The sequence below is a fragment of the Jaculus jaculus genome, chromosome 1 (assembly GCF_020740685.1).
Source record: "Jaculus jaculus isolate mJacJac1 chromosome 1, mJacJac1.mat.Y.cur, whole genome shotgun sequence".
In the NCBI taxonomy this organism is placed as follows: Eukaryota; Metazoa; Chordata; class Mammalia; order Rodentia; family Dipodidae; genus Jaculus; species Jaculus jaculus.
This window is the reverse complement of record NC_059102.1, coordinates 56,425,524-56,447,007: the sequence shown is the minus strand read 5'-3', so window position 1 is coordinate 56,447,007 and position 21,484 is coordinate 56,425,524.

The following is a 21,484-nucleotide window of genomic DNA, read 5'->3' as shown; positions in this document are numbered from 1 at the left end:
CCTCATCATTGAAGCAGACTAAAAATGAACCCAACATGGCTCAGGGAAATTTTGCAGAAGAGGGGGTGGAAAGAATGTCAGAGCCACATGTTGGGTCATGATATGCAGAGACATTTATCCTACCCATAACTGTGGGCTAACTCCACAATGCATGACCCATATACCTCAAGAAGGACCAAAAAACAAAACAAAACAAAAAAGGTTCTTAATCCAGGTCAGCCTGGGCTAGAGTGAGACCCTACCTTGAAAAACCAAAAAAAAAAAAAATAATAAAAATAAAAAAAAACAAAACAAAAAAACCAAGAAGGAGGGACCAAGGGGAGGGGTAAGTCATGGATGAGCCTAATAATGGTACCAAACTGACTATATTTGCTGCATACAAAACTAATTAATAAAAAAAAAAAGTCCTGTGGGGTTGGACCGATTGCTCAATGGTTAAGGTGCTTGCTTGCAAACCTAACTGCCTTGGTTTGATTTCCCAGTACTCACATGAACACAGATGCACAGAGTAGTACATGTATTTGCTTGCAAATTAATAAATTAAATACTTTTAAAAATACTGGAAAATGATTAATTTTTCTTCAAATTTTAATTCATTCTCTCATTTTAGTAAATAAATAAATAAATAAATGAACTAAACTGCGGATTTGTAGAAGGATATAGTACAGTGCCCTGTGCGTCCTTGATGAGATGTGATTGTACTAAGAATGCATACAGCATGGGATAAGTGAAGATACATATTAACTGCAACTGTTTTCTTGAATATCATTGCATAAAATTTTGTGTTGTTATTCTTCCTATTTTTTTTTTTTAGCTTCTTTGCATCCAACAAGGTATTCTTTTCAAATTTACTCTCTTTTATTATATTGAAAGATTTGTCCCTCTCACTTAGCCTACCCTGGGTTGTTCCTTATGGAGTTTCGGGTCTTGCTAAGAAAAACGCCTGAAGTACAGACATATGCAAAATATTACCAAATCTGCTTTAATCACCAGAGCAGTCACCCCATGAATAATTTGAGCCACAAGCTTCCTGTTGAAAACCAAGACTTCAGGGTTGGGTCATGTGTTTGTTCTGTGGCAGGTGTTGGGGTCAGGAACATGTTGGACCTTTGCTGTGGTTTGTGGATGGGGCTGCTAGCCATGTGAGTCCTTAGTTGCTGCAGCCCCGAGTGCTTTGACTAGATTGATGCTCACTGGAGAGGGCTGGACACATGGATGAGAGTGGGCTTTCCTCTCTGTACTCCTGGGGGAGTGGTTAGGTGCTCTCTGTAGAATTTCAGCTGGAAGCAGCTGTTGGTGTGGACTTTGGCCACTCAGAGTTGGACCTTTTATCTGACCCACTAACCCACTACATGATTCAACATAACCATAAACATTAACTTGTCAAGGTGTGTTTTACAGAGAGCTGGGTAAGGATGCTGGTTGGAGGGGTGTTGCAGTCAGGTTTGCATTGCTGGTAGAAATCACCCAACCAAGAGAAACTTGTGGGAAAGAGAGGTTTATTTTGGCTTACAGGCTCAAGGGGAAGCTCCACAATGGCAGGGGAAAATGATGGCATGAGCAGAGAGTGGATATTATCCCATGGCCATCATAAGGTGGACAATAGCAACAGGAGAGTATGCTACACACTGGCACGAGGAAACTGGATATAACACCCATAAGCCCATCCCCAACAATACACTGCCTCAAGGAGGCATTAATTCCCAAATCCCCATCAGCTGAGAACCTAGTATTCAGAACACCTAAGTTTGTAGGGGACACCTGAATCAAACCACCACATTCTGCCCCTGGCCCCCATAAACTGATATATATACACGCTATAAAATACAATGCATTCAGTATGACTTTAAGAGTCCCCATAGTTTTTATCAATTGCAGTGATGTTCATACATTCCCATAGTCCAAGATCTTTTAACTGAGCCATAATACCAAACCCCCCAAAACCCATAATGACACAGTATAAATATTCACACTGCAAAAGATGGCATTAGGCATAGCAAAGAAACATTCAGCCAACATGAGATTTAAAACAACCAGGGCAAACATCAAACTCTGTAGATTCAAGTCCAACAGCTCTAGCCACTGACAAATATCCAAGTCTGATGATTCTAGCCAGCAACAAGTCTTTGGCATTCCAATTCAGCCTCTTCAGCTAGGCTACTCACAGTTTTGGAAAACTTCATCAGGGCAGCAGCTTTCCTTAGCAGCCATTTTGTGGTTCTGGCATCTCCACTGCGTCTCCACTGTAACCCACAGCTCATCCTCATGGTCCCATGGGATATCCATGCAGGCAACCAGAAAACCAGCTTCATGCTGCCCATGGCCATTTCCAAAACACAAACTATGGTGCAAATTCAATGACCCTCTCTTTCTTGTATTTCTCATACTCCACAATACCAGGTAGGGTGCCAATTTACCAATCCAGGGGGGAATAAAGCAAACTGAAGAACAGGACACTCTGTGAGCACACAGGCTCCTTCAAAAGAGTCTTCATTCTTCCTGTTGCCCCAGTGCATGTCAGCTGGCCCAAACTCAAAGGTTGTAATCTCTCAATTTCAGCTGAACAGGCAGCAGTTCACTCAAAGATTTCTTTTTTCTGTGTCATATCCCACTGCTCAGACCAGCCCATTTCTACTCAAAGCAACCCTGCACAACTTCTCAGGACATAGACATAATAGTAAGCCTCACATTAATTGCTAGCCCAGCCCAAGCAAAGCTCCTTTTTGCCCTCCTAAGCCAAACCTCACAGTCCACAATTCTTACTGCATTCAACTCTGACCAGAATAGTGCATCAAGCTGTACTTACAGCACTGCAAGTTATCTATTAGGCCAAGGTTTCAAGTCCTTCCATACTCCTCTTGAAAATCAGCTCCCAAAGGCCAAAACCACACAGTCAGGTGTCTAGCAGCAACCCCACTCCTGCTACCACTTTACTGTTGCAGTCTGGTTCACATTGTTGGTAGAAATCACCCAACCAAGAGTAGCTTGTGGGAAAAAGAGGTTCATTTTGGCTTACAGGATCAAGGGGAAGCTCCATGATGACAGGGGAAAATGAGCAGAGGGTGGACATCACCCTCTGGACAAAATAAGGTGGACAATAGCAACAGGAGAGTGTGCCACACACTGGCATGAGGAACCTGGCTATAACACTCATAAGCCCACCCCCAACAATATGCCACCCCCAGCATGCGTTAATTCCCAAATCTCCATCAGCTGAGAACCTAGCATTCATAACATCTAAGTTTATGGGGGACAGCTGAATCTAACCACCACAAGGGGCCTATGTTGATGACACTTAGATCTCACATTTAATTTAGTGAAATCTTGATGATATGAACATTCAACAATTTTCAGGATGAAAGTTAGTGGTAACCAACTCTAGTACAATAGCATTATTTAAGAGTAGCATAAATTACATGAAATAATTTATCACAACTGTGGGTAGAAAATATCATTAATTCATTCCTTTGTCCATTCCTCACATATTCTAACCATCCAGATCTGTGGCAGGCAGGAGGCCTATCATGATTGAATGTGATGATTATTTGTATTTGTGACTTATTGATTAAAATGGTATTGCCACTATAGATTAAGTTATGGTAGTTCTTAAACACACCAAAATTATGACCATATCATCTTGCTATCTGTTCTTGACTATATATTCAGTAGAATATCATAAAGACTCTGGTTTATGAATGGTCCAAGCAGTATTATTCACAATAAAGAACCCAGCTCTCTTTGGAAGAATCAATGTCTAAGCAAAATGGGATCTATCTATCTATCTATCTATCTATCTATCTATCTATCTATCTATCCATCCATCCATCCATCCATCCATCCATCTATCTATCTATCTTTATCTCTCTCTCTATCTCCGCCCTACCAAATATTATTTAGCTATAACAAAGGAGAGAAATGTTGATATATGCTATGGCATGCAGAGGTCTTAAGGACATTATGTTAAGTGAAGTAAGCCAGTCACAAACCAGCAAATACTACCTAATTCAAGTTGTTTGAAATACCTACAACAGTCACATTCACAGAATTAGAAAGAGGAATGATGGTTGATAGGGACTGTGGGTGAGGGAGATGAGAGAGTTATTATGATAGGTACAGTTTTAGTTTATGAAATGCAAGTTATGAAGATGAATGTGGTAATGTTTGCACCATCATCTCAATATATTTAAGGACACTGAACTGTCTATCTAAAAATAGTTACAATGCTATAGTTTATATTATTATATATTACCACTATAAAAATTGAAATCCTATTGTCACCACACACAATTTCAGTGCTCAGGCCTTCCTTGTTTCTGGAGAGTTAATGCTGCTTGGTGCTTTTGTAGTCAGCCAGAGAAGGCCTCTAGCAAATCCTGGTTTGGAAACTGGGGCTCCTAGGGGAAGAAAGGGGTGGTTCCTGTGATGGGTGGCCTGCTGAGGGGACAGCACTTATGGTGGGGGATGTTAAATGATGATTCTCTGGAGGAGAAACAAAATTCCTGGGGCCCAGATGAGCTGAGGGTAGGGGGATGCCACAAGCAGAGCAGCCTCTCCTTCAGATGGTCCATGCCTGCTTGGACAAAGGGCATTTGAAGGGTAGCCACAGAGGTGCTTCTGTAATCAGAAGAGGACCATTCACAAAAGGGTCGTCATTACTTCATAAATAAGAGAAGAAATGGTAAAGCATTTGGTTGTGGTATTTTACACATGGAAAACCAGTAATATTAGCCTGCTATTACTTTTAAAAAATTATTTGCACGTGTATGTGTGTGTTGTGTTGGTGGTGGGGGTCACATTAGGGTCTCTTGTCTCTTTAAATGAGTTACAGGGGGTCACATTTTGCATTTGGCTTATTTGAGCAGCTTGAAAATTGAACCCTGGGCTGGCTGGCTCTGCAAGCAATGCCTTTAACTACTGAGCTATCTCCTTTTATAAACCCATTTGTCATAGTCACACATTATGTCTTTTATGAAGGATTACCAAACAAAAGGAACTTAAAGTGTCCAAACTTTCATAAAATCAGAATGATGAAAATTTGAGTTTAGATTACATATGTTGTTAATGTTTATATGCTTATGGTGAGAACCATTAGTACCTGATTCTGGTTATATTTGTCATTAAAAATTAATTCATATTCACTATAAAAGAGTTTGGAAAACTTAGAAAGAGCAAGCGCAGACTATAATTCATCCATAATCATTTAACTTTCATGTAGTTATTTCCAATACTTTTGAATCCACATATAGAATATATATGCACATATAACAAAATTTGATCTATAAACATATAAAATTGGGATCATTACTGCCCATAATTTGTACCATGTGCCTTTGACATTAATATTTTATCATAAACATTTACCTATGTTACTAAATATTCTTCAAAAATATTACATTTAATTTGTCCCTACTATTCAATTACAGGACCATACTATAATTTACAGAAACTTTTCTCTGCTGTGGGGTCATAACTTAGTGATAAATGTTTCTGCACATAAATCTTTTACTACATCTCTCATTTACTTAGGATAAATTTCTAGAAGTGGTACTATTGATTTAAAAGTAAGAGCATTTTTATGACTTACAGTACATATTGCCAAATTGCTTTCCAAGTGAAATTTCTGATAAAAATATATGAGAATGCTTACTTTTCTCATTCACCTTACTAGTATTAAATAGTACTTTCAAAAATATATTTCAATCTTCTAGGAATTTTAATTTGCATGTGAAAAATTATTAGTGAATATATTTTCCATTGGTCACATATGTAGTGCCCAACTTATTTTTCACAAAGTTTCTATTCATATCATTTCCTGTTTCTCTATTTATATATTATTGTTGCTCCTATTTATTTGAGAAATTTAAAGTAAGACTAGTTAACTTTTCATTTACAGTTAATAATTTTTCCAATTAACATTTAGTAATTAAATTAGACAAATTTAATTTTAAATTAATTTAATAAAATTTATTTTTAAATTCTATAGAAAAGCATAGAAACTGGATGTAATGGGTACCAAGTGATGTTTTGATTCACAGGTACATTGTGTAATATTAGGTGATATTAAGTATACCCATCTCTTAAATGATTATTAATTTATTCATTATGAAAACATCAAAATCACTTCTAGATTTTTGAGATATGCAATAGATAATTATCTTCTATCTTTCCCCAGTATGTTTAGCCTGTTTGTCACTCCCTCACATGACGCCCTTCTGTCCTGTAAACTTCTGTTGTTCCCAAGAGCAAAATTCATGACTTTCAAAGACATCATTTGGCTTATGATATAAGGCAAGACTTTTTCTTGGTTCCTGGTGGGAAGAAACTTCTGCAGATGATAGCTTATGTGGGCCTCATAGCTTGGGCTGCTATGAGCACTCTTCTGCCTTTAAGACTAGGTTATTGTACGTAGAGCTAATTGAGAAGATACTATTTGTATTTTAACCCTTGATAGGATATGAGTAATTCTATATAATTATCCATGACTTTTTTCCTTTCTCCAACTTATTTTCTGAGATTTCAACTCAGGAAAGATAGTTTTTTTTTTTTTTTTTTTTTTAACATGGTTTCATTAGTAATTGAATTTTACTGCAGTCTTTTGCTCATCTGATGTTGCTTTCTCTGTAGACTCGGGATCTCTGCTTTTATGAGGTTTGAGTGACCATAGTGTCTGTTGCCATCTCCTTGCAACTGGTTTTCAGGTAAGCTGTGAGAGTAGTATTCGTGTCACTGCTTCTTTTGTAGTAATTCAGGGCCTGGGCAGATGAGGTGGAGGTGACCCATCTCATGATTGACAGTCAGCTCCCTCTTCTTGATGTATTGATTTATCCTGGTTCTCCTGGTATTCTCTTCCATCCTTAAGACAGAACAGATTCTCCAACCAAAGGTGAGAGCAGTTTGAATTAAAGGGGATAAGTCTAGTCATTAGAGAAACTTACTTATGTGAATGTCTACCTTTCTTAAAGATCAGTGGATATTCTCTCTGGAGCCTATTGGTTTCCTGTCCTAGGGAATCTGGCTTGTTTCCCAGAGCCAAATATGAGTTCTTCCCCATTGAGTGGATTTCATGTCCAATTCGTGAGCAGTTGGTTACCTGCATTGGCTGGGTGCCACTATTGCACAAATGTGTACTTCCTGCTCAGCTGGTTATTTGGTCTGGCATGATGTCTTGCTTATTCAATCTATTGACAACTTTTACTCTTCATCAGCTTTCATAGCACTTTGCAGCAGTATGAGGGCTAGCTGGAAGGGAACTAGGTTCCCTGTTAGTTCTAGCATGGTCCCTTGATGTTCACATGGTCACTATGGCTGCAAGCTGTGGTATCATCAGCAACAGGGACTTGCCCTTTAGCTCTGACAGGAAACCAAGTGTTTTTGTAATGGCCTGTATTATTTTTGGGATCCTGTGTCTTCCTGACCAACAGCTTACTGTGGGGGGAACCCAATTCTGGCTGTAGGAATTTCCAGCCAGAGCACATGGTTTTAGGGTTATGCTTTCTTAGCCTTTTATGGGGCTTTCACGTTCAGGTCCATCTCCCTCTTACTTAGGGAAATGACTTATAGAATATAACCAGGAAGAGGATTTCTATGAAATTGATTCATGTTGTCATTAGTTTTGTGTATTCTCCCATCCCCCTTCCTCTACCCCATAGGCCTCTCCTTCCCTCTCTCCCTCCCTCCTTTTCTTCCTTTTTTCCTTCCTTCCCTCCTTGTTTCCTTCCTTCCTTCCTTCAAGTAGCCCTTCCTCCCTTCCCTTCCTATTTCCTCTGTTTTGCTAGCTTCATTATAATACCAGGTCCCTACTTTTATTTATTTATTTTTTTTTATTTTTAATTTAAAAAAAATTTATTTATTTATTTGAGAGTGACAGACACAGAGAAAGACAAATAGAGGGAGAGAGAGAGAATGGGCATGCCAGGGCTTCCAGCTTCTGCAAACGAACTCCAGATGCGTGCGCCCCCTTGTGCATCTGGCTAACGTGGGACCTGGGGAACCGAGCCTCGAACCGGGGTCCTTAGGCTTCACAGGCAAGCGCTTAACCACTAAGCCATCTCTCCAGCCCAGGTCCCTACTTTTAAAATATTTATTTATTTGAAAGTGATAGGAGAGAGATAGATAGATAGATAGATAGATAGATAGATAGATAGATAGATAGATAGATAGAGAGAGACAACAGGCACTCCAGCCACTGAAAATGAACTCCAGATGCACACACCACTTTGTGCATCTGGTTTACATAGGTAATGGGGAATCAAACCTATGTACTTACTTAGGCTTCACAGGCAAGCACCTTAACTGCTAAGCCATCTGTTGCAGTCAGGTTCATATTGCTGGTAGAAATCACCTGACCAAGAACAGCTTGTGGGAAAATTTTATTTTGGCTTACAGACTTGAGGGGAAGCTCCATGATGGCAGGGGAAAACAATGGTGTGAGCAGAGGGTGGAAATCACCTCCTGGCCAACATCATGTGGGCAATAAGAACAGGAGAATGTGCCAAACACAGGCAAGGGGAAACTCGCAATAATATCCATAAGCCTGCCCCCAACAGTATACTACCTCCAGGAAGTATTAATTCTCAAATCTCCATCAGCTGGGCACCTAGCATTCAGAATACCTAAGTTTATGGGGGACACCTAAATAAACCATCATATTCTTCCTCTAGCCCCCACAAACTGATAACCATGCATGATGCAAAATGCAATGCATTCAGTCCAACTTTAAGCATCCCCATAGTTTTTATCAATCCCAATGATGTTCAAACATTCCCACAGTCTGAGATCTTTTAACTGAGCCATAATACCAAAAACATCACCCAAAAGCCATAATGACACAGAATAAGCCTCACACTGAAAAAGATGGCATTGGGCATAGCAAAGAAGTATTCAACCAATACAAGATTTAAACAGGGCAAACATAAAACTCTGTAGCTCAAGTCCAACAACTCTAGCCAGTGACAAATCTCCAAGTACAATAATTATAACCAGCAGCAAGTCTCTGGAGTTCCAATTATGCCCCTCCAGCTAGGCTACACACAGTCCAGGAAAACTTCATCTGGGGCCAGCGGGTCTCCTTAGCAGCCATCTAATAGTCCCGGCATCTCCACTGGGTCTCCACTGCAATCCATGGTGCATCCTCACAGCTCCATCAGGTCTTCATGCAAGCATCTAGCAAACTTGCTTCACTCTGCTCATGGCCATTTCCAAAACACAAGACCATGTTGCAAATTCAATGACCCTCTCTTTCCTGCATTTCTATACCCCATAATACCAGGTAGAGTGCCAATTTGTTAATCAAGGTGGGGGGGATAAAGAAGACTTTGAAGAATAGGACACTACTTTAGCATTCAGGCCCCTCCAAAAGACTACATTCTTTCTGTTGTCACCATGCAGGTCAGCTTGTCCAATCTAATTGCAGCTAAATGGGCAGAAGTTTTGGCCTAAAGATCTCATTTTTCCTGTGCCATATTCCTCTGCTCAACCCAGTCCATTTCTATGCAATGCAACCCTGCGCAGCTCCTCAGGTCACCACTATAACAGCAAGTATCTCACACAAACTGCTTCTGTCTCAGTCCTGGCAAAGCTCTTTCTCATCCTCATAAACCAAACCTCACAGTCCATAGTCATTACTGTATTTAAGTCTTTCAACTCTTACCAGAATAGTTTATCAAGCTGTACTTATAGCACTGCAGTGTGTCTTTTAGGCCAAGAATTCAAAGCCTTCCACATTCCTATTGAAAATCAGCTCCAAAAGGCCAAAGCCACACAGTCAGGTGTCTAGCTGCAGTCCTACTTGTCTGGTACCAACTTTACTGTTGCAGTAAGTTTCACATTGCTGGCAGAAACCACCTGACCAAGAGCAGCTTGTGGGAAAAAGGGTTTATTTTGGCTTACAGACTCAAGGGAAAGCTCCATGATGGCAGGGGAAAACGATGGCATGAGCAGGGGGTGGACATCACCTCCTAGCCAATGTCAGGTGGACAACAGGAACAGGAGAGTTTGCCAAACACTGGCAAGGAGAAACTGGTTATAAACCCACAAGCCTACTCCCAACAATACACTGCCTCCAGGAGGCATTAATTCTCAAATGTCCATCAGCTGGGAACCTACCATTCAGAATACCTAAGTTTATGAGGGACACCTGAATAAACCATTCTACCATCTTCTCTCTAGCCTGATGTCCCTACTTTTTATGTAGCTCTCAGAATGGGTAGCAGGCACTATCTGTCCAATGTACCCCATCTCAACCTTCATAGAAGCCACCACATACTGTCAGCTTTTATACACTATGTATATCATTATACATTGTGCATATCAGCACATCTTTATTATCCATTATCAGTTGATGGGCACGTAGGCTGGTTTCATGTCCTCACTACAGCAGCATGTCTTCACTAGTGATTGTGAACTTTCTTAAAAGCTAGGATTCACATGTGAGAGAGAACATGTGATGTTTGTCTTTCTGAGTCTAACTTTTTACCTTACAATATTGTCCAGATCCATTGTTCTGTGACTAATAATTTTATTCTGTCTTTTAAAAAAATATATTTTTAAAATTTATTTGCAAGCAGAGAGAGAGAGAGAGACATAGAGAAGAGAGACAGACAGAAAGAATGGGCACACCAGGGCCTCCAACCACTGCAAAAAACTTCAGATGCATGCCCTCTTGTGTATCTTGTGTGTGTGTGTTTTGATAGGTACTTAAAACTCTTATAGAGCACCTTTAATATTTACAAATATAAGTAAAATGTTTGTGTCATCATAAAAGTAAGTAAAGTTTCAAGGAGAAAAGTCAAATTATTTGCTCACTATACTTAGGTAGCAAGTGGTGGATTATGCACTTAATATCAAATTCTGTGTACCTCTGTAAAGAGCTACTTCTAGCTTACATGAAAAGTCACAGATCCCCCCACCCACTTGAGAGCCTTAAAATAAACCCTCATGCAATTATTTTTTTCAAATGATAATATTTACAAAACTTGCTTTTCAAGTTCTTGAATAAGGAAGATGTAGGCTGGGAAAGTCTGGGTGCATGCTGTGCTGAACAATGAGAAGCAAGGACTCCTGAGCCTTAAAATTACCAGTATGTGCTGTGATTCTTCAGACAGGATGCTGTGTGACTAGTCATACAACTTGTATGATGTGTGGACCTGATACTTTCCAAGTATTCTGGAACTAATCCACCTTGAGTAATTCATAGGGAACACTTTTGGGAGATTGCATTTCTCGTGATCATCAAACATTAGAATCAATACTGAGTCTTATCACTTCTTTCATCCTTGTGACAAAAGAAATGAAAGGAAGGTTTGAGAGAAGGAAAGGAAGGAGTGGAAAAAGGAGCACTGGTAACAAGTGATAGGCTGTTCTTGCAAAAGCAGTTGTTGGGCTCTGCCATTTTAAATTATTCCTTCTGATTTGAGACATAACAATATGCAAGTGATGTTTCTCATGGGTGAGAGTGTAGTTAATTTCACTTTATATATTGTCCAACACACAGCCTGTCATAAATGGTGCTTAATATCATCATACAAACAAATATACAGAACTGCTGAGGCACAATGACCGTGGGAGACCTTGACATCTTACACGATCCCTGTGTTCTTGAGGTTTTTACATGGCAATGCATCTTCTGTTTCTAGGTGGTAAGAGGGCTATATGGATGGGAAAATCTCTACCTTAGTGCCTGGATGGAATAGGAGACTACTGTTTCTCCAGTACTCTCCTTTTCCCCAGGGAAGAATATTTCATGCTTCATATTGACAAATAGAGTCATGGTTTCTTAGGACATTACAGACAAGATGAGCGCAATCCTAGAAATGAATATTCTTAGTATTTAGTTAGCTTCCTTTCATCTGTAGAAGTTTTTCTTCAAGAAAGGTAGCCCCATCCTACCCTGTCATACTTTTCTGTGCAAGACAATGGGTAGTCTGGAGCCCCATGCTGAGTGCTGATCAAGGCTTCATGATCTCCCCATGAACACCAGGAACATTTTCATAGCCATTATTGCCTCTAGATTAGCAGGGAAGCCCTGTGTGATGCTTGGCCAGGAAGGTTACCTGTAGAAAGGAATGAGTTCTCTCTTCCATGGGTCCTACAGGAGTTCTTTGGGAAGGGGCATGCAGGGAACTGTTGGAGGTATAGCTTCCTTCTCATTGTTAAAGGAATCTCTGTGGAAAATGAATCTCACTTTTCCTTTCCACTATGTTTTCTTTCTTTTACTGTCTGTTCTTGGTATGGTTTTGTTTATCAAGGATTAAAGTTATGTTTGCTTTCCTGTCTTAAATGTGCTTAAGACTCATAGGGAGAGGAATGGTGAAATTAAAGACCTTTCTGTGAAAGCAGTAGGTTTTCTTTTTCTGGCCATCAAGTAGAATTATTCTGTAGTACTTGTGTTTGAGTATGTGTGTGTGATCACATGCACACAAAAAAAGCAAATGCCTTTCAGGAAAGGCCAGTGTCTGATTTCCCATTGTGATAAGATCTCTGAATGGAAGGTGAAGAGAGAGTTAATTTTTGAAGCTGGATGCAAATACCTTTGTACTTCTGTGGCTTTGCCTTCTGAGAAGGCATACAACTGGATGTCTCGGATTTCCTTGCACTTCTCAGCTTGGTGTTGGAGCTGATAGTGTGTCGACATCTCTCACCAGCAACAGCAAAGCCATCTCTAGCTATGTTTCTTTCTACCCCTTTGGCATGGGTGGATTGATTTCTTTCAAAAGCGTTGACTGTTACAGGTGGATGTGGTCTTGTGGGAATATTTTGATCATTTTTCATAGGACAGAGAGGGTAAGGGGCCTTGTCTGGGAACATTTTTTATGCTTTAAGATGCATGAACTATATGTAGCATATTCTTCCAGTATATGTGGGGATATCTTTAGGTAGCTAGTGTTCAGCACATTGCTTGTCATATACAGGCCAATTTTTCCTCATTCTGTTCTGCAGGCCTTCTAGTCACTGGAATCCTCTCTTTTGTCACCCATTTTTCCTGTGCCTGCTCACTTTTTCCTTTCCACCCACACTGTTGCTGATTTCCTCCCTTCACGGATGACTTTGGAGGCCACAGAGTGCATGAGTACTGGAGCGCATGAGCTCAGGATGTCTTAGTTCCGCTTTGGGACCAAGAGTGTTGGAATGGCCCCTGGACCAAGTGAGAGCTCTGACCATGGAATTAATTTGATTATTTTTTTCAAGTTAGGGTCTCACTCTAGCCCAGGGTGACCTGGAATTCACTATGTAGTGTCAAGGTGACCTCAAACTTGCTGCCATCCTTCTACCTCTGCCTCCCAGGTGCTGAGATTAAAGGCATGTGCCACCATGCCCAGCTCCTAATTTGAATTTTTTAATCTAGAAAATAGGGGAACTGTTATATGGATACGTGGTTTTTTGAGGATCAACATTTCTGTGAAAGTGCTTTGCAGTTGGAAAAACCATGCTGTCATGGCCATTATGTCTTATTTTCTTTTTCCACATCTCAGCCAATCTTGCCTAAAATGCTGTGCCTTGGTGCTCTGGTCACGTGGCTCTCCTAAGCTGCAAATCACCCACCACCTTTACTGAAGAACTGTATCTCACCAGTTTAACAAGTCAGCACTGCTGTGTGCTTTGACTTACTTCTTCTGCTTATAACCCCACAATAAATAGATTCTCCCTGTGGCCAGCCTCAGCAGTGGCACATTAGAAAACATGGAAGTTCAACTCTAGAAGTTACTGAACACCCGCCATATCTCTATGATAATCTTGTTTCAAGATTGAGGGGAGTGTGCTATTGTCTGATGAACTCGGCATGCCTTTTCCCTCTTCCATCCTCATCAGAACTCTGCTCCCTATTCAAGCTGGCTGAATGTGGTGGGGGTCACCAGTTATTATATTCTTTTCTTTCATCTTCATGTGTCACATTTTTTCTGTCTGAGTAGATCTCTTCACTTTCTAACTTAGATGAAGTTGCTTTTCTGTCTGAGGAGAATGGGATACTTCTAAATCTTTCACTCTCCTAGCATGAGCTACAGGCGTGGTGTGGGTGTGACTCAAAATCGGAATACATCCCAGACTGAACATGCAGATACTTCAGCAAAGAAAATCAGGTCGACAGTGCCAAGATTCTCAGGCTTATAGTGGCTGCAATGGGCTGTGGATGGCTGTGGTGTAGGAGGTAGAGAAATGAAGGAAACGAGAATCTTTCTTACATGACCATCCAGTGTGAAGATATGCTGCTCCGTGTGGGACCAGCGGCAGGTGGGAGTGCAGGCATGGAGCTCAGACTTTTTGCCTTGCCCTCCTCTCCTTGTACAGTATCTGATATTGCTCTCCAGCTGGCCAAGTTAACAGGGCACTTCCTGTGAGGATATCACCCAGGCAGACCTTTGCCAGAAATATTAAGCCAATTTCACATAAATTTTTATGATATGATGCTCACTTTAGGAATCAAACAGTGCAGGTCTATGGAATATAGTGATATTCCTTATTCACAGGGGAAGGGAAATGGAAGCACGGGTTTTGTTCTGTCTCTTGTTGGCCATGGAATGCCTTTCCTAATCAGGGTAATCCCTTGTTAGATTCTCTCTGTTTTTGATTTCTTTAATCTGTGCTGTATTTCATTTATGGTTTCTTAATTTCCAGAAGACACCCTATAGAATGGGAAGAAATCGTTTCAAACCATACATCCTATAAGGGTTAACTTAATCTTATCTAGTATTTTCATTTTCTTTATTGTTTCACTGATGCCATGATCTATTTTTCTGAGACTCCCTGTCAGCTCTGGTCTCTCTCAACTGTATGCTCTCTAGAGAACAAAACTCCATCAATCTAAGCATATGAAATGGAATCAGCAGAATATTCTGCATTCATTATGGGAAATGCTTCTGTCCTGATGGTGTTGACAACCACGGGCCTGCTGGAAGCAGGGTTTGGGGCACAGATGATGACCAGAGGAATGAAGATCATCTGGGAGGAGCGTCTTCTCTGACATGTGACAGTGCAAAGCACACCTGGACTTTATGGAAGGAAATGAAAAGGAAATGATTTCCAGGAAAGATGAGTCTTTAACTGGCTGCACCCAGGCCATCTGGGTTGACTCTTAAACACACGCCTGCACTATTTACTCAGAGTTTTGCGGACATCATTTGGTGAATATCTGCAGGCCTGCACTTTAATACACGACCTGTACTGGCACTGCTTGCATTCCAGCTGCTCTTTACTGTTTTCACTCGGATGATCAATGTTTCCAGGTTTGAACCATGAAAACCATAGAACTATGGTTTCCTGATATCCTGAGTTTGTAACTTGGAGGCTTAGGGCTTAATTTGACCCATCAGTGGGTTTTTGATTAGTCCACTCAGTTAGAAAAGAAAAAGAACTAGTTTGTAAGCTTTATGAATTGACAAGTTTCAAGTCTGGTTGTGTTTCAGGTATTGTTAGGCAAACTAAGCCATCTGAGCCCACGGGCATCAGGTAAGTTCACATCCACATGAAGTCAAACCAGGTAGTGGCTGGTGGATGGAGCTTGCCTCATCCCTGCACGCTTGTCTCCTTCTGTGTGGCTTCCTCTCTCTGGGGACAGTGAGTTTCCCATCTTTCATCTAAAAGTCTCTCTTTCCCCAGGTTCCCCATTCTGCCCATGGCCGTGGGCAACCCAGAGCTAGGACTTGAAGCTGAGGGGTCAAGAGGAAGTAAGCGTGGGGGCAGGGAGATGCGCTGAGGGGAACTTCTCTTCAGGTTTTATTCAACCTTGTTTCTATTCCCACACACCCATCTCACAGGTAACTTCATCTGGTCCAGCATATTAAAGAGCTCAGAAGCCTTTCAGGCTTTCCCTACGAACATGGAATGGTTCTTAGACTTGCTTCTAACTCAATTTTGTGCAGCCATTTACAACCAAGCAGTGTCTGGGTTCCACCCACATAAATGAGGTCTAGGTCCTAGCCTCTGAGGGTGGTATTGGTAATTGTTAAGGTGTCTAACGTACTACTGCAGTGCAACAAGGATGCGAACTGCTATGTTCTTAGGTGTGTGAGGTTCATAGAGGTGCATTTTGTTTTTCTTATTTGTGTGTGTGTGTGTGTGTGTATGCTGTACGGAGATGCATGTGCTCTGTGTGAATGACTGTGGAGGTTAGAGGAGAACATTGGGTGTTCTCTATTGCTCTTCTGCTTTGTTTCCTTGAAATGGATTCTCTCACTAAACCTGAAGCTGGTGACCAATGAACCTCAGCCATTCTCCTGTCTTCGACCTCCTCAGGGCTGGGGTTATGGGTTTGCATGACCTATGTGGGTGTTGGGGATCAAATGCAGGTCCACATGCTTGCATGGCAAGAGCTCTTTCTGTCTGGGACAACTCTTGAGCCCTGGACCAGTCAGGTCTTTGAATCCAGTACATCCTTTGTTATCTTGCTAGGTTGATGGTATTGTAAATGGGAAGTCTTGAAGGCAGATGTCTTCTTCATCAAGGTAAGGGATTCAGTTTGCAGTTATCTTCATGTCACAGTGGGGTGGTTTACATTACAGCAAATATCTTTGGTTTTCATTACTCGCTGGCCAAACACACTGTCTGAGTTGGTGAGACTTTTCAAAGCACTGAGGTTTACTTCACATACAGAAATTTCAGTGTTATAATATGTATATTATCTCTTTAACCATCTCGAAAATAAAATGCCAGAATAAAACATTTTTTAAAGAACTTTTCAATAAAGTACTAAAAACTGGGCAATTTTACAGCCATGTGTAAGAGAAAAGGTGAGCAGACAGAGCTTGTCTCTCTAGGAAAGAACTGCTTTCACATGCTACCTCCTTGTACACAGATCAGAGCCACATGTGTAAGTAATCCTCAGTAAGATGAATAACTGATACATAGCTAATGGGTACCTTCTGCCATGGTGTATGGTCTACCTCCAAGGATCTAAGTTCTGATCGATTATTCTAATTCTCTTGGGCATGTGTGAAAAATACACATTCTTTGGACACTACCTTAGACATGGTACATCCGAATTTCAAAGGACATGTTGCCTGGGCATCTGTATTAACTAAGATCATCACATCCTTTCCCAGGAGGTCTTCTCATGTTCTGTTGGCATATCAGTGGAAACTTTTTAGACGGCATTTTGATGGTATCTACCAAAATGTTGAATGCAATTCCCTTTGAATCCCACAATTTTACTACACCCTTTGGATGCATTTGCACAAGCATGCAATGTTAGAGCAAAATATTGAAAACAATTTAAACATTTACTAATACAGAATGATTAAATAAATGAAAGTACATCTACATGGTAGAATACTACATAGTTGTTAAAAACAGTGAGCTAGGTCACTTGAGAATGGTCTGTGTATGTCACTATCTTTCAAATGTATGCAAATATTCTTAAATTGTGTGTGTGTGTGTGTGTGTGTGTGTGTAGTGTATGATACGTGTTCACATGTGTGTAGGTACACTTGAGTACAGGTACATGTGCAGGTAGAGGACAGAGATTGACACTGGGCATTTTTCTTGATTGTTCTCTGTCTTATTTACTGTGGTTTCTCACTTAAACCACGTTCTCTAGTCTAACTAGCCAGCTTGCCCTGAGGACCCCCGTCCCTGCCTCCCTGGTGCTGAGCTTACAGGTGGGCTGCCACACCCATCCAGAATTTATATGGGTGCTAAGGGGTCTGAATTCCCAGTCCTCATGCTTATCTTCCTATCATGGATGCATATTTTTTTAATTTAATTTTTATTTATTTATTTATTTGAGAGCGACAGACAGAGACAGAAAGAGGCAGAGAGAAAATGGGCGAGCCAGGGCTTTAGCCACTGCAAGTGAACTCCAGACACGTACGCCCCCTTGTGCATCTGGCTAACGTGGGTCCTGGGGAAACCAGCCATGAACTGGGGTCCTTAGGCTTCACAGGCAAGCACTTAACCACTAAGCCATCTCTCCTGCCCATGGATGCATATTTTAAATTAAGAAAGTTGCAGAATAATCTGAGTACTGGGATCCCTTATATGTGAAAGAATATATGTATGTATATATCTATATGCATACATGGATTATAAAAGCAGGGACACATTCGTATGCACATGCATGTACATGCACAGTGTTTGGGATACTGAAGTTGACTCTTAGGTCAAGCCAATGATACTAGGTCATGTCGAAGGAACAACGAGATTGGTTTGGGAGCCAGGTGTTGTGTTGTACACCTTTAATCCCAGCACTCAGGAGGCAGAGGTAGGATCACCATGAGTTCAAGGCCACCCTGAGACTACATAGTGAATTTTAGGTCACCTGGGCTAGAGTGAGATCTTCCCTCAAAAAACCAAAAAAGAAAAGCAAAAAAAGAGATTGGTTTAGCATAACTACCATAAATACCAAGAACCCTAGCTATAGTTTCAAACACAGACCTAGCTTTCTTTTCTTTCTTTCTCTTTCTCTTGCTTTAATTTATTTATTTCATTTTAAAAATAATTTTTATTGATAAATTTAATATATGAACTTACTATAAATTGGGTGCATTCCCATTGGTTTATCCCCTTTTGTCCTCTTTCCTGCCCCCATTCTGCTGATTTTTTCTCTTTGTTTTCATGGTTGAAGGAAATTGAAGAAAGTATGCTTAGAGTAAATGAGGTGACTTTGTTGTTCTTTTGGGACTAATATTTAAATGACTTTATTTCCTAGGCCTTATGAAATATCCTACTGTTTTCCACTTGGTACATATAAAAAGGAAATTTATACTAATGATAATTAATTTGAACCGATTGCTTAGTTTCAAGACAGCAGATGATTCCAGAAGGTTCCTTTTCCAATCAATGGTTCTTTGGACATGAGGTGATGGGGCACATGAGAACTTCTCATTTGAATGAAACAAAGGGCTATAATTTCCTTGATCCTACCACCCCAACATGTTCTCTTCTCTATTTCCAGGTGACTTCACACCTAATGTAAGGCATAGGAGGGAAGAAGAAGGGATAATACCATGTATTGTGCCTATAATTGTTCTCTCACTTTTCTCAATAACCCTTGCAGAGAATTACTATCCTCATTTTACAGTTGGGAAAGCATATGAGAAGGGTTTTGCCAATTTCCCGAGGTTACACATAAGTTAGCTTATGTTGGAGCTGACAGAGGAACTCCACAGGCCCACATCTTTTCCACTGCCACCACCAAAAAACTCCAAACTAATCCTTATTATAACGTTATCTTGGGGATTCAAACGATACAAATCATTTTTTCAAGATTGGAAATGCTGATAGCATCATAAAGTGCTAGCATTTTTCCGACTGAATTCCAAACAATGCTTCTGTATGCAGATCTTCTTTCCACTTTATGAAATAGTACTAGGTTGATACTTTTGATAATTTCACCAGTGCCTCTTGTCCCTTTCACCCTTTTCCAGTTCATCCAAGTGGTCTGGAGTCATTGATTGTTTAGGTCTAGGCAAGGACACTAGAATCTATATTACTTTGCTAGGTCAGCTGTGACAATATACCACAAATTTTTGGTGATTTAGACAACAAAACTTTAATGTTTCACAGTTCTGTAGTTTCAATATATAAGATCAAGCTTACAGCAGAGTTGGCTTCTTCTGGGGGCTGTGAGACAGGCACTGTCCCATGTTTCATGCCTGGCTTCAGGGAGTTTGCTGAGTATCATTGATCTTCCGTGGCTTATACATACATCATCTTCACATGGCCTTCTTCCTGTATGTGTGTCTTTGCATTCACATTTTCCCTTATAAGAGCATATTGACATAGAATTAATGGCCTTAAGTACTTATATTAGCCACAACACTATTTCCAATTAAGGTCACATCCAGATGCACTGGGTCTTAGGATTTGAACATTTAAGCTGTTGAGCACATTATTCAACCTGTATTGCAGTCCTTAAGCTGAGCTATGTGCAGGCAGACCTGGCCTCTTAGGGCTTATGATGTTTTCTGAAAGTCTGTTTTGGTGCCAGAGCAGCACAATGCTTTGCAGGCACCACAGGGGACATCCCTAAATTTTGGGCAAGGTCTAAATGAGAAAGGTGTTTTGGGATGGGAACAAGAAGGACCAGAGCTGCCACCTACATGGTATCTTAGAGGAAGGGATGATCACATTTGTCCAGCTGTGGTTGAGGACACATTCTTCTCCTTTCTTTCTGTAAGGGGAGTTTGTACGCATGCATCTGGTGGTGCCAAAGCTCAGCTTGCTCTGATACAGACCAGAAGTGAAGTTCCAGGCCTGCTCCAGCAATTAGCACTAAAAGAGTTAATCCCCAGGAGGTCAGGCGTCTTGAGACCTTGGGGTATGGGATTCTCAGACAACCTCAGAGTAGAGAAAGAGGCCTCCTAGGGTGGCCATTTAGCAAAGCAACAGAGCATTATATTAGCCAATAGTTCTGCACATTGGGGAAAAAACAAACTATCAAGAATTCTTCCCATTGTTGCTTATAGATCAAACCTCTTCATAGTAGTGTCATGAGGTAGTAGAAACCAGGTAGATGAACAATTTTTTCAAATAAAACAGACTTTTCTAAACATTGGCAATGATTTTTTTTTTTATAAATAGGTTTAACCTCAGACCTTCTGTCATCTTGCATTTTTACACAGGAAATTAATTTTCTCCATCCTCTTAGTGTTTGAGGGAAGAAAAAAATGTTGAAAAGACTCTGGGATTTTGAAAAGCTGACATGTAAACTTTAAAATTAAACAGATGTTATGTGAATCTCATGTAAATTGGAGCCATGGGAGCCCAGGTCATAAACTGAATGGGATGTTCTGAGGCAGGAGAAGTGGCCGTTTTTTTTGGGCAATTATTGGGGCCTTGTGGATCAAAAATATCAAATGAAGATGGATCTTTGCGTTTCAGCAAGGGTTATAGATTATTCCAAAGCATAAATCCTTTCCAGTAGATTTTAAACTTCCTGAGAGCAGAGGTCATATCTTCCCTACTTTCTGTTCTCAATACTTAGCCAGGGCCTGACATAGAGTAGTTCCCAGACCATTTACTTAATTTTTTAATGATAAGCCCACAGTCCCAGAAGGTAACTTGTTAATGAGGAAATACCTACAGCAGACCCTAGTCTTGTTCTTTAAAAAAGTTTTAAAAAAGAGTTTTAATTGATTTACTAGAGGGAGGGAGGGAGGGAAGGAGGGTGGCAAGAAGGGAAGGAGGGAGGGAGGGAAGGCTGGAGAGAGAATATTTCAGGGCATCTTGCTGCTAAAAATGAACTCTCCAGATGCATGCACCATGTTGTACATCTGGCTTTGCATCAGTACCAGGGAATTGAACATTCAGCCTTTGCAAGCAAAAACCTTTAACCAGTGCACCATACTTGCAGTCCCCTGGTCACATTCTTTACTATTTTAAGTTATATTTTTCCCAAAGCAGAGCCTGAGGCAAAGACTTGGGTATGTGTAATGAATACCCAAGGAACAGGAGCATGGGAGAGATGCCAATAAGAGAGGAAAGGAGGAGATGGCAGGATTAAGGAGCATTACTGAGGCCTTTGCGTTAGTCATTGGTAGGGTTGATTTTGTTT